Source organism: Chrysemys picta, chromosome 9, assembly GCF_011386835.1.
Source record: "Chrysemys picta bellii isolate R12L10 chromosome 9, ASM1138683v2, whole genome shotgun sequence".
Taxonomy (NCBI): Eukaryota; Metazoa; Chordata; order Testudines; family Emydidae; genus Chrysemys; species Chrysemys picta.
The window spans coordinates 64,224,991-64,239,038 of NC_088799.1; positions in this window are offsets into that span (position 1 = coordinate 64,224,991).

Consider the following 14,048-nt stretch of genomic DNA (forward strand, 5'->3'; position numbering starts at 1 on the left):
CTGTGTCCAGTTTTGTGCCCCACACTACAAGAAGTATGTGGAAAAATTGGAAAGAGTCCAGCAGAGGGCAACAAAAATGATTAGCGGGCTGGAGCACATGTCTTATGAGGAGCGGCTGAGGGAACTGGGATTGTTTAGTCTCCAGAAGAGAAGAATGAGAGGGGATTTGATAGCAGCCTTCAACTACCTGAAGGGGGGTTCCAAAGAGGATGGAGCTAGACTGTTCTCAGTGATAGCAGATGACAGAATAAGGAGTAATGGTCTCAAGTTGCAGCGGGGAGGTTTAGGTTGGATATTAGGAAAAACTTTTTCACTAGGAGGGTGGTGAAGCACTGGAATGGGTTACCTAGGGAGGTGGTAGAATCTCCTTTCTTAGAGGTTTATAAGGTCAGGCTTGACAAAGCCCTGGCTGGGATGATATAGTTGGGGATTGGTCCTGCTTAGAGCAGGGGGTTGGACTAGATGACCTCCTGAGGTCCCTTCCAAACCTGATATTCTATGATTCTATGAATTGAAGTATGCTTATACAGATGGGAAAATATTTAATTTAGCTCTTAATTTTCTGGGCCTTGTACATATTTACAAATCTCTCATGGTTTAGCAGAGACAGCTCCATGCTACATTGAGCACAAGGATTACTTAACCTAACATTAATCCATGTTATACTAAACCCATATAACCTGTTGGAGTCCATGTCTCCAGCAGTTACTCAGTTTTACACAAACAGAATTAGCAGCCACCAAAAATTGAATATCTTAATCTCCATGTGTCTGGAAGGATGGAGCACAACAGTATTTAGACCCACATCTCAGAACACATCCTTTACAGTACTTATGTGAGTCCTTCTGTATTCTGGTATATTAGCCAATATAGCTACTTCAAGAATTCTGTTCCTAGGAGAAACACAAGTAGTTAATTTCAGGCATGTGTCATAGTTGATGACTTACTAACAAAGAGTCAAATCGTCACAAAAAATTGAATGAATGTATTTTGCCTAATGCCAATAATCCATCCAACCATTTTGAAAAGAAAATATCCATGTTATCGTTTTGTTTTGTTTCTGTAACACCAGTTCAAAAGAAATTATTCTCTCTGAACTTTTTCTTGGGTATCTCCCCTCCGAGTTACTTGAGATGTTACATTTCATCAAAAAGCCAAAACATGGCTCATAACTAGGCATGGTAACTAGTAACAGGATCTGTTATTCAAGTGTCCTTCTCCATATCCATGATGAAAAAATCCCTTCAATTTTCCTCTTAATTCCACACAAAAAGATTCTGATTATTGTTCAATTTTTTATTCTGATGGAAAATTCCCAACCAGCTCTACTGAAAATCAAAATATTTTCCATTTTCATTTTTCTAACAACCTTTTTTTTTTTTTCTGAGAAAGGCAGACATTTTTTGGTGAAAAATTGAATTGTTCCAAAACTGTCCAAAAAACTTTTAATAGAAAAATTTCAATTAACCCTATCATGAAGTCCAGTCAACTTCCCACTCTTGGTGAGGTGTTAATTTCAGTGTCTCTCTGGGCCCAAATAAATATTGAGAAGGCACTATAATAAACAGTCAAACACCAGGTTTCTAAGAATTTCTACCAGTCCTGCTTCCAATAAATACAGTAAGAATGTATAAATATGAGAGTACATTTGGGAGACGATAACAAATATTCTGTCCATCCATCCACCTATCTAACTAACAGTCAAGGCATATCCTCATCCCCATGGAGCTGAAACCCTGTTTGTAATTTTCCTTAGCCATTGGTGTCTATAATTGGTAATGTCAGATGACATGAAACTGGTACAAAAGAGAAAGAGACGTCATTTCTAAATAGAGCTGCCCAGGATTAATTAACCCATGCACAGAGCCTTCTTATTGTCCCAATAGGAACCTCCATATCACCAAAAAGGGACATAGGGAACACAACAATTTAAATATAATTCAGTGTACTGAATATTAAAAACAGTAAATATTTCCTGTGGAATTCTGTATATACAAGACAACCCTCTGTAGACAACATGTTTGCCCCCTCACTCAGACACATGGCCCTTCAAGAGTTCATGCTAACCACAATGATAACTCTGCTTTAGCTAAAGCGACTCCAGCTTCCTGCTTCACTGGTCTTGAGACTGAGAAAACATGGGGCTTTTTCTCCTTGTGTTTTCATTGAGCTGTGACCACCAGGTGTTTGAAACAGAGAGAAAGCCCTCTTATCACCTAACCCAATCTTTGTTACTACTGTGGCCAGTAGACTTAGCTATGAGACAAGTCTGTTCTTTCACACAATTCATTTGTATTACATCATGTTGGAGCCCACAGAGACGTATTCTATTATCAAACACAAACCTACATTATTATTGCAGTAACAGATTCAGGTCCAGTTCTGTTCTTACATACTCTGGAGTAATTCCATTGACTTCCATGGCATTCCTCCAGAGTACTGAGAGCAGAATATAACCCTAAACCTCCAAATATCCCACGAGGCATAGCGAAGCCAAATGTTAGCCATCATTTAGTAGTGGTGGAAGAATGGGTTTTATCCCCACCGCTAGTTCACACCTAGGTTGTGTCTGCATTTGAGTTTTTGTCTTACCCATAATTATTCCAAACAGCTGCAGACTGACTGGTGGTGGCAATGGCAGAGGGGTGGATGGTTTGGAGACGGCGCATGTATTTTTTTCCAATTGTGTTGTCTAGACCTGCTCAGGGAAGGTGGTAGAAATGCCTGCATATCGTTGATGCTGTAGTGTCCACAGTTGGTACCAGTGGTGGGGCTGCACTCACTGGGCATTACAAGTAATGTACTGTAGACAAGGCTCTGATGAAGAGGCGTGTGAAGGGAGGATAATGGATAGTCTCTCCTTCAGAACATATTACATTTGTACTATTGCTATGCAATAAATAGCATTTAGGGTAACAAAGGGATTAACTCCAAACTATCATAGTTAAGAGTTTCAGAATTCATGTTCTGTCACATTTTCCTGTCTCATCCCCTGCCGAGGCCAGCTAGTTGGATGTCAGCTAGAGCTGTGTGGGAAATACATGCAACAATCTGTGAAACTTCATGAAAATAATCACAATTTCATTCTGGGCCATATTGCCTCATACTATAAATTGACACTTGGTTGAGCCTTCCTTCCCAGCCAGAGACTAGGTCAGTGAAATAGGGCTGCTTTCAGTGAGCAAATGAGAGACTGGAAATGGGACTTCCATTTCTCCCTCAATTCCTCTCATTCTGATCTAATCATTTTGAATAGAGTTAACATCCACCATCCATCCCTGAAATTTGTACCTTGTGCCTTTAAAACATCCTCACATTTCTGTAAGTAATTATAGTTGTACAAAGCAGGGGAGGGATAGTTCAATGGTTTGAGCATTGGTATGCTAAACCCAGCATTGTGAGTTCAATCCTTGAGGGGGCCACTTAGGGATCTAGGACAAAATCAGTACTTGGTCCTATTAGTGAAAGCAGCGGGCTGGACTCAATGACCTTTCAAGGTCCCTTCCAGTTCTAGGAGATAAGCCATCTCCATTTATTTACAAAGCAGTAAATTCAGCTACACAGATATAACTTCTGGGGCAGCAGCCTGAAGATGACTAACATGCAGAGAGCAGTTCAAAGCATCAGCAGCAAATACGTTGTGGTAGTAAAAGATGCCAAAAATTCAGCCCACACACAAGTAGCAGCTAGTAGACAGCGCAAATGTGGTAATGGGTCGGCTCTTCAGAATAGAATGCGGGTATATGTGCATGAAATCAGCTCAAGCAGAGCATTTACACTGACTTTCTTGCTCTTATTTTGTATTCTCTCTTGTTAAAGTAAAGAAACATATTTGTTGACTAACCTTAATATTTTCTGAAGCAAATATTCTCTCCACTCTGAAGTGTCTGCTTAGTGCACTAAGTGCAAAGCTGGTCAAATCCTTAAACAGGAAGCCATAAAAAACAAACAAACTGATTAGCAAATTGCTTTGCCTAGTTCAGTTCAATGTGATTTGTGAGGTCTTGTTATCCACCACTTGCAAATATTTAGTCAACTGCTGGGAATTTCTGATAACACTTGCAGGTGCCAGGAGTTTCCCAATATTTAGTCTCCATGATTATTAATCCAAAAACCGGTTACAGAAGTTCAGAGGAGTAGTCATATTAGTCTGTATCCAGAAAAAGGATGAGGAGTTCAGTGGCACCTTAAAGACTAACAGATTTATTTGGGCATAAGCTTCCGTGGGTAAAAAACTCCACTTCTTGAGATGCATGGACTGAAAATTACAGACACAGGCATAAATATACTGGTACATGAAGAGAAGGGAGTTAAATGGAGAACCAGTGCTGACAAGGCCAATTCAGTTAGGGTGGATGTGGTCCACTCCCAATAACTGATGAGGAGGTGTCAATACCAAGAGAGGGAAAATTACATTTGTAGTGAGCCAGCCACTCCCAGTCCCTATTCAAACCCAAATTAATGGTGTTAAGTTTGCAAATGAATTGTAGCTCTGCAGTTTCTCTTTGAAGTTTGTTTTTGAAGTTTTTTTGTTGAAGGATGGCTACTTTTAAATCTGTTATTGAATGTCCAGGGAGATTGAAATGTTCTCCTACTGGCTTTTGTCTGTTTTGTCTCATTTGAGTCCATTTATTCTTTCACATAGAGACTGTCTGGTTTGGCCAATATACATGGCAGAGGGGCATTGCTACCACATTATGACATATATCACATTAGTAGATGTGCAGGTGAATGAGCCCCTGATGGTGTGGCTGATGTGGTTGTGTCCTCTGATAGTGTCGCTAGAGTAGATATGGGGACAAAATAGGCAACAGTGTGGTATGGTGTGCCTGGAGCCTGTACCTCTCAACCCAACCACCTGCCCCAGCCCTGATCCCACCCCAGAGTCCACACCCCCAGCCGGAGCCCTCACCCCCTCTTGCATCCCAACCCACTCCCTCAAACCGGAGCCCCCTCCCGCACCCTGACCTCCTCATTTCTGGCCCATCCCAGAGCCCGCCCCCCTCATCCCTTCCCGCACCCCAACCTCCTGAGCCAGCCCAGTGAAAATAAGCAAGTGATTGAGGGTCAGGAGAGTGATTAACAGAGGGAGGGGATGGAATGAGGAGGTACAGAGCCTCAGAAAAGGGGCAGGGAGGGACCTCGGAGGAGGGGCAGAGCAGGGCGGGGCAAGGGTGTTTGGTTCTATTCAAGTAGAAAGTTGGCAGTCCTAAAGGGTAGTAATTTGTGTTGTTGCAGCACATGAGAAGAGAATTGTATGTTTGTGTTTAAAGCTCTGTTCTATACAGTTGCATTGTATTCCATTAGTGTGCAACTGAAATGTAATTTCATCAATGGTCACATTATACTTGTGTTTGCTAAGAATGGAATGTCTGATAGATTGTTTTATGTCTAGAAAGTAGCAGCTTCCTTGCCAATTTGTCCCTTTTCTTCCTTCAATATTATGTCCACAATTTAGAAATGAAAATAAAATTATACTTCCCCTATAGTATTGAGCATCTGGTTTAGATCTGTGCTTAAATTAATCTAAACAGGTAACTCTTTATTATTATTATTTTGGATTACAGTAACATGTAGATCCCAACCATTGATAAGGGTCCCATTGTGCTAGGCCTTGTGCAAAGCGACAGTCCCTGCCCTAAAAAACTTACAATCTAAGTATAAAAACACTTGAGTATTAGTTGTTCTCTCTGTGCGATTTATACCCAGTGTTAACAAGTGCACTAAACCTGGGGGTGGAATTTTAGACCAAAATTGTTTGATTCACTTTTCGAACTTGCATTATCTGTTTATTTATGATTTTAAAAGGGCAGACTTTGGAAAATTAAGGGAATTAGCTAAAAATTTCAGCTAGACTGAAGAGTGCAAGGACTTAAATATAGAGGAGGTTTGAAATTTCATCAGGTCAACTACATAAAAGCTATCAAATGTGCATCCCAAGTCAGAAAGCCTGTAGGGAATGAAAAAAGGAGGTGATCAGCAAAGGAAACTACATTGTGAAGGTTAGAAAATGTAGGAATAAATGAGAATTGCTAAAAATCAAGCTGAATTTGCTCTTGTCAAGGAAATTAAAATAAATCTGAAGAGGTGTTTTAGTTATATAAATGAAAAGAGATAAGGAACAATGAGGTTGGGCCACTATGCAGTGTGGCTGGGAAGGAGATGAAAAATAATCTAAATACACCTCTACCCCAATATAACGCTGTCCTCGGGAGCCAGAAAATCTTACCACGTTATAGGTGAAACTTGCTTTGATACGTCAGAGGGCGCAGCCCCGCCCCCCGAGAGCACTGCTTTACCGCGTTATATCCGAATTCATGTTATATTGGGTCGCGTTATATCAGGGTAGAGGTGTATAATCCAAAAACTAAATGAATATTTTGCCTTGGTATTCAATTAGGATAATAATATGGAACATGTGCATGAAGGCAGTATGGCTGATGGAAATGCGTGTTTAGAAATGGAAATTACCACATCTGAGGTAGAAGAAAAACGTAAAGAGCTTAATATGCTCAAAAATTGGGGGGTGGGGGCTAGCTAACTTCTGTCCCAGAATACTGAAAGAACTGGCAGATTGCTAGTTTGGTAGCAAGAATTTTTAATACATCTATTTGGGGGTTGTACCATATGACTAGAGAATAGCTAGTGTCCTATCTATATTTAAGAAGGGGGTGGGGGGTGGGGGGAAAGAGATCCGGACAATTACAGACAATTAAATTAACCTCAGAAGTATGCAAGGCTATAGAACACAAGTTGGAAATGACAGAGGAGGAGATATCTAGGTGCGTGAGTTGATCACAGGATGACTATGAGTCACCAGTGTGATGCAGCTGTGAAAAAGGGAAATGTGATCCTAGGATGCATGAGGTGAGGCATTCCAGTAGAGACAGAAGTTTTAATGCCACAGTACAAGGCATTGGTAAGACCTCATTTGGAATACTGTGTTCAGTTCCGGTCACTCATGTCCAAGGAAGATGAATTTAATCTGGAACAGGTGCAGAGACGAGCTAGGATGATCAGGAGACTGGAGGGCAAATCTTATGAGAGGAGACTAGAAGAGCTTGGATTGTTTAGTCTAGCAACAAGAAGGCAGAGGGGGATAAAATCCCTTTGTATAAATGCATTAGGAGGGTAAATACTAGGGAGAGTGAAGAGCTATTTAAGCTAAAGGACAGTGCTAGCTCAAGAACAAATGGATATAAAATGGCCATGAAAAAATTCAGGTTGGAAATTAGAAGAAGGTTTCTAACCATCAGAAGGGTGAAGTTCTGGAACAGCCTTTCACTAGGAGTTGTGAGACCAAACAATTTAATGAGATCGGAGAGAGAGCTGGACAAATTTTTGAGTGCAGTTGTATAACAGGGTTGTATGTGATGGTAGGGCTCAGCCATCGTGAGGGTCTCTTTGGTTATATATTGTTGTTCCTAAAGTTCATGCTTCAGGGTTTGAGCCAGCATTGGCAAGGGTCAGGAAGGGACTCCCTAATATATTCTCAGAGGAGTTTTTAAATCTCCTTCGTCTGAAGCATCAGGGATGGTCACGGCTGGAGATGGGACATTGGACGGGGAAGTTCAGGGCTCTGAGGTGGCACCGAGCATTCTCTCTCTCAGATTCTTGGCTGGCTGGTTGATGACGATGTGCTCTAACTGATCACCATATGTGTGGGGTGGAGAAGGAATTTTTCCCTGGGTCAGATTGGCAGTGAGTTTGAGGGTTTTTAGCTTTCCTCTGCAGCATGTGGGTGTAGGTCGCTTGCCAGGATCATCTGTATGTACCTCACCCATCATTCCCTGTCATTGTGGGGGCTGGTTGCATGCTCTTAAAGGGGGTAGCAATCACTATGGTCCCTCTGCACCATGAGAACTCAGGGTTGCATCAGACCTCCCCGTTGTTGTTATAGCACCTACTTGTCTCTTGCTTACACAAGGTGCAGTCCATCCCCAGCTTATTATTCAACATCTAACTAAAGCCACAAGGGATCAAGTAAGGCAACACAGGTTGCAGGGCCAGTAATTTGCAAACATCCAGGTCTACAACTCCTTCATGTCAACTGCAAACAGCACCTCTGCCAATAATATCAGTAATGGTTAGTTAGCCAAATAAGCACCTGGATGAAAACCAGCAGGCTAAAGCTGAACATGGGCATGCCTGAGGTGATGCTGGTAGAAAGAAGGAAGTGCTTTGAAGAACTTCCTTCCTCTATAACTATCCCCGTTATTGAGAACATGTGCCCCCAGAATGTTAAGGCAATCCAGAGCCTCAGGGTCCTCTTGGACTCAGTGCTGTTGAACACCCAAATACCTACAGCAACGAAGACACCATTTCTATCTGCACCTGGCTAGAAGATTGTGCCCTGTTCTAGCAGACTGCCACGCATCTGACAGGTTTTGTTGGCAGCAACAAGAGTCAGGTTCAGCTAGCTGGTAGTTCCTTTAACAATTATCAGACACCACCAGCTCAAGCCCCTCGTCCCTGAAACCTGGGAAAACTAAATATATCCCCTGGACAACCTCCATAGGCAATACTTCTCCACTTTCAAGCACTGAGTCTGTGCATGAAGCAGGGAACATTGTATTAGAAAAGGGGAAATGAGACACAGAATCACCTTGGGGGAAACTAGCAAAGAATAAACCACAAATATCTCTATATATGACTATTAAGTAAAACTCCCACCCCCCCAGCCCAGCAGTGTCTTTGGTAATAGTCTTTAGAGTCAGTGTTCCACTTGTAGTGTGAACACCCAAACAGGCAATGTTCCTTCAATAGCCAGTTCACCCCTCTCTTCCACTGCACCCACACTCACTGTTTGTTGTCTAGGGTTAGCGAAGGCCAGAGTTCAGGCACATCCATCTCCAGCCCCAAGTGAAACACCAGCTGGTCTGCTCTGCTCTGGGGCCCCCACCATATAATGCAGCTGTGGTGATTTCAGCTCTAATAATGTTAGGTAGCATTACAGGGTTCCTCAGTTATGCTGTTACTATCCTTTATAGCTTCACCAAAAACAACCTCCAAACTGCTTCAGGTCACAATACAGTTGCTGTAGAGCAAAATTATCTCTCTACAAACTCTTCAGAGAAGAATCAGTAGCATATAGGACCCTAAACAGAGTTCATACCAGCTAGAATACACTCATACCAGAAAATAAAAACCTCTTTCTTTAACTTTGGCTAGACTCTGCTACCCAACTGTGCCAGACTGCAGTATTGGTCAGGGTGACCTGTCACCCCAGGCACATTTGGTGCTGTTCTCTTGCCCTTTTGTTACCCAACAGGAACAACAACTTTTTATTACCCTCGCCCCCCCCCCCCCAAAATTAACTGAATTTTAAACAAAATTGCCTAAACCTTCACATAGCAGAGATGCAAATGAGGCCTTGCCTATTTAATCATTTCCCACAGCTCACCAACAGATGTCAGCAGAGAGCTCTCTCCCCTATGGATCCTCTGTCCACCTGGAGTTTTCCAAGCAGCTCTGGGCTGCTCTTTCCCCTGTTCAGCAACAGATTGTAGTAGTGACTTCCCATCTCTTCAGAGCTTCAGGCCACAGGGCTTCTAAGACACAGACCTGGCCACAGAGATCCATGCATTACTGATCTCCAGGCTTAATTATTGCAAGTCATTATATCTAGGAAAGAAACCGAACTCTCCAGAAAAGTTCCAACTGATACAACATGTAGCCACCCATCTGCATATGTAAGCAGGGGAATGGTCCGCTATTGCGGGGAACTTTCCTGGCTTCTGCACTACCCCGGTGAAATGAGCTAGCGGAAGGATCTGAGTCCTCGCTCCCACTTCCTTTACCCAGAGGCCTCCCTGCCCTCGAGGACTCCCCTTCTACTGTCCTGTCTAGCAGTGTCCTGGTAACCCCAACAAGGCTGGGCCCAGGATTCCTGGGGGGTTTGACCCCCAACCTTGCTGTGGTCACCTAGGACAGGGGCTAGGGTGTCCCCACTCCGGGGTACTCTCTCTGCACTGGACACTTCCCTGACCAACTGATCATTACATTTAAAGCAAATACAATTTATTTAATCAACTATTAGTTTAAAAAGAAATAAGGAAAAATGGGAAACGTTAAAGGAAAACACATCACCGTGCTCTGTGGCAGGGAACATTACAAACAGTGTCTCTGGAATGTCAGAGCAGTTCACAGACTGTTTCTTGTATAGGGTTACCATATTTCCACAATCAAAAAAGAGGACACTGGGGGGGGATGCCCCACCCTAGCCCCGCTCCCATCCACTCCCTCCCACTTCCCACCCCCTGACTTCCCCCCTCAGAACCCCACTCCCCTGCTTCTTGTCCCCTGACTGCCCCCTGCTGAGAACCCCCCACCCTAACTGCCCCCCCAGGACCCTACCTGTCCCCTGACTGCCCCAACCCCTTATCCACTTGCATGGGTGGCAGGGTTGTAGGAATTTTGGTGGTGCCCAGAACCCCCCCCCCCCCGCCACCTGCCTAAGGCTCTGGGAGGGGGGTTGGGTGGGAGGAGGAAGTCTGGGGTGCAGGTCCTGGGCTGGGGATTAGGGTGCAGGAGGGGTGCAGGGTGCAGGCTCTGGGATAGAGTTTGGGTGCTGGGTGCATGCTCCGGGCTGGGGCAGGGGGTGGGTGTGCAGGAGGGGGTGAGGTGTGCAGGCTTTGGGATGGAGTTTGGGGGTGGGAGGTGGTGCAAAGGGAGGGGGTGCAGGCTTTGAGAGGGAGTTTGAGGGCAGGAGGGTGTGTGTGGGAAGGGGGAGGGGGTTTGGGAGGGAGTTTGGGGATAGGAGGGGATGCAGGGGTGAGGCCTGTGGGTCTGAGGATGAGGGGTTCATGATGCAGGAGGGGGCTCAGGGATGGAACAGAGGATTAGGGTGCGGGGGGATGAGGGATGGGGATGAGGGGTGTGGGGCATTGGAGAGGCTCAGGGCTAGGCTGGAAGGGCAGGGTAAGGGCAGCCTGTCTTCCCATTAGTGGATGGGGGACGCTAGGACCCGGGGGCAGCAGACAGCAGTTGCTGCTGGCTCTGGCAGTACAAGCAGGTAAGGGAGAGGCAGGCAGGGAGGGGAGGCCCCACGGGGGGGAGGGACGCGCGGAGGGGGAGTGGCAGGTGGAGGCCAGGGACCCAGCCAATACTCCCCCGCTCCCTGACTGCCCCCCCACAGACTCCACTTACCATTCTGGCTCCACGTGTTTGCAAAACACGCTGCCCAGTGGGTCGGTTTGTGTGTTACACAGGGCTGCAGACAGAGGGAGGGGGGAGCAGGGGAGGGCTCTGGCTGCTGGAGGCCAATGGGAGCAGCTCAATTGGTCCAGCCACCCAATCAGCAGCCGCACTCTGCATGGATGGGAGGGAGGGAGGAGAGGGAGAAAAAAAACAGACATTTTAACCTTGTTACCAATTCCTCATGGACGGCTATTTAGAGACGCAAAAGCCGGACATGTCCGAGGAAATACGGACGGATGGTAACCCTATTCTTGTAAGTCCCAGGCCTCCTTCTCAGGCCCTGGCTGTGCTGCAGGGATGCTGCGGGTTGGACACTTGCTCTGGTGTGGCCACATGCCCTCAGGCTCTAAGTGGCAGGATCTTCTTCCCAGTGTCACCCCCGCCCTGTCAGGATTATGATCCCCGTCCAAGCCTGGCCTGCAGAGCCTCTTGGCTGAGGCGTCTCCCTGTGCTGGGCCCGCTGCCCAGGGTCCCCCTCACTCTTCCCAGCTGCTCACTGCACCCGGCTCCGGACTGCTCCAGCCCCAGCTCCACCACTCTGTCTCAGCACTGCTGCTGCTGCTGCTCTGCCTCCAGCTCCCTGGGCTGCTTCTCTGGCCCCTCTGGCTCTGGTTGCTGCAGCTCTGCTCCCAGGGCAGGTCTGCTCTCTCTGGGCTGTGCTCTGGCTTTGGGGCTGCAGCTCTGCTCCCAGCATAGGGTCTGCTCTCTCTGGGCTGCTTTTCTGGTCCCTCTGGATCTGGCACAGCTCTGCTCCCTAGCTCAACTTAAGCTCCTGCTTTCTCCTTAGCTTGGCCCCACCCTGTCCGACCCAGGCAATTCCAACTCACACTGAGGACAGGGCTCACCCTGGCCTCCCAAATCCTTGATTAGCCTGCCCACCCTGTCATTCAGGCTGACCTGGAGCCTTGGTCTCTCCCCATTGTTCCTGGGTACAGTCAGTCTCCATAGGTGCCGACTCCATGAGTGTTCTGGGGCTGGAGCACCCACAGGAAAAAATTTGTGGGTGCTCTGCACCCACTGGCAGCCAAGCTCCCTTCCCCCCCACTCCACCTCCTCCTCCGCCTCCCACCCTGAGCATGCCGCATCTCTGCTCCTCCGCCTACCTCCCAGCACCAACAAACAGCTGTTTGGTGGCATAGCAAGCTCCAGGAGGGAGGAGGAGGAGCGGGAACGTGGTGCACTCAGGGGCCAGGGGATTTGGGGAAGGAGTCGGAAAAGGGGCAGGGAGGAGGTGGAAACTTTGGGGAAGGGGTTGGAATGGGGGCAGGGCAGGGGCGGGGCCTCATGGAAGGGGTGGAGTCAGGGCAGGGCCAGGGGCAGAGCGGGGGGTTGAGCACCCACTGGCGGGAGCAGAAGTTGGCGCCTATGCCAGTCTCAGGGTCCTGATTTCCCATCGACCCTTCCCCTTTTAGTACTGGGAGCTAGCCAACCAAAACACCCCCACTGAATGTTAGTAAGGGGGCAACAGTCCCCTTACACAGAGGACACAGGTGAGCTCAAGCACAACTACTTAGCACTCTGGTTTCTGTACTGGATCCTTACTGAACACAGAGCTCTTTTCAAAAGGAGGCTATTCCAAGCCCTAGGATTGGCCTTAGGTACCCGAGGGATCTCCCTCTGTGCTCCCATGACAGATATGTTCCACTGGAACACATGACATTGTCAAATAATAGGGGAAGCTCTTGAATAAGTGAGACAGAAGCTTCACAGGAGCTGGATCTAGACTATGGAACTCTCTGCCACAAGAGAAAGGAATAACCATGGGCCTCACCCTGTTCAGAACAGAAACTCATCTCTTCCACCTAGCTTTCCCTGATTAAGTTTTTCACACACACCAACACCCACCATTCACTTGCTCAAATGCAGACACACACACAAATCATAAAGTGATCAAGCTACTGGGAAGGGAGAAAAAGAAAAGAAGAGTATTATTTTGTATTTTAAATTTTTGGGAACCACTCAGATTCTGGGGTCAGATAAGTTCCTAGATAGAAACATCAACAAAGACTACATAATAATAATAATAGCTAGCTGAGCTTTTATCTAGCCCTTTATGTCATCAGATCTCAAAGAACTTTACAATGAAGCTCACAATCATTATTGCCATTTCACAGATTTATTGCTTCTGCTAGGCCAGCATGGCCCTCCATCATCCTCTATGCGAGGCTGTGCTTAATAGACATGATATTAACATCCTTATGTTAATAGTGCCGTGAAAAACCATTAATATAGTCACCACACTAAACTTATCTATAGCAGTGAAATAAAATACTTGGGGCAAGATTTAATTTGTAACTTGTTTAAGAGCTCCCTCTGTGGGACAATGAATGCTGCTGCAAGGCATGAGAGAATCTTTTTCATCCGTTTCTTTTCCTGTAACCATGTTGTTTTATTCAGGGAAGTAGGATAAAAATTGACAAGACCCATAGCACATATATTTTTGCAAAGAAAAATTGCTTTTTGTGTACAGCAGAAATGGGGTCAAGCTACAAAATAGGGATCTAGATTTTGAAACCCACAAGGTTCAGAGGTTTGAGGTTGTCTCTCTCTCTCTTGCCCCTCACCCCCTGACCCATCTCAACTTCAAACTTGGCTAAATGACAAGTTTATTTTTTCTCAGAATTTTTTAGAGTCACATAAAATGAATGCAGACCAGCCACTCTCCTCTGGTCCGAGAATAGTTACGGTAGCCCATTCAGGGTTTAATGCAGCAATGTCAAATTCACTAGGAAGAGGGCTGGATTCCATATTTAATTTTGGTTCATGGGCCAGGATATACATTCAAGACTTTATATTCCCCTTTGTCCTCAGGGAATTACCCCCTGACATAAGACGGAGGCTTGCAAAGT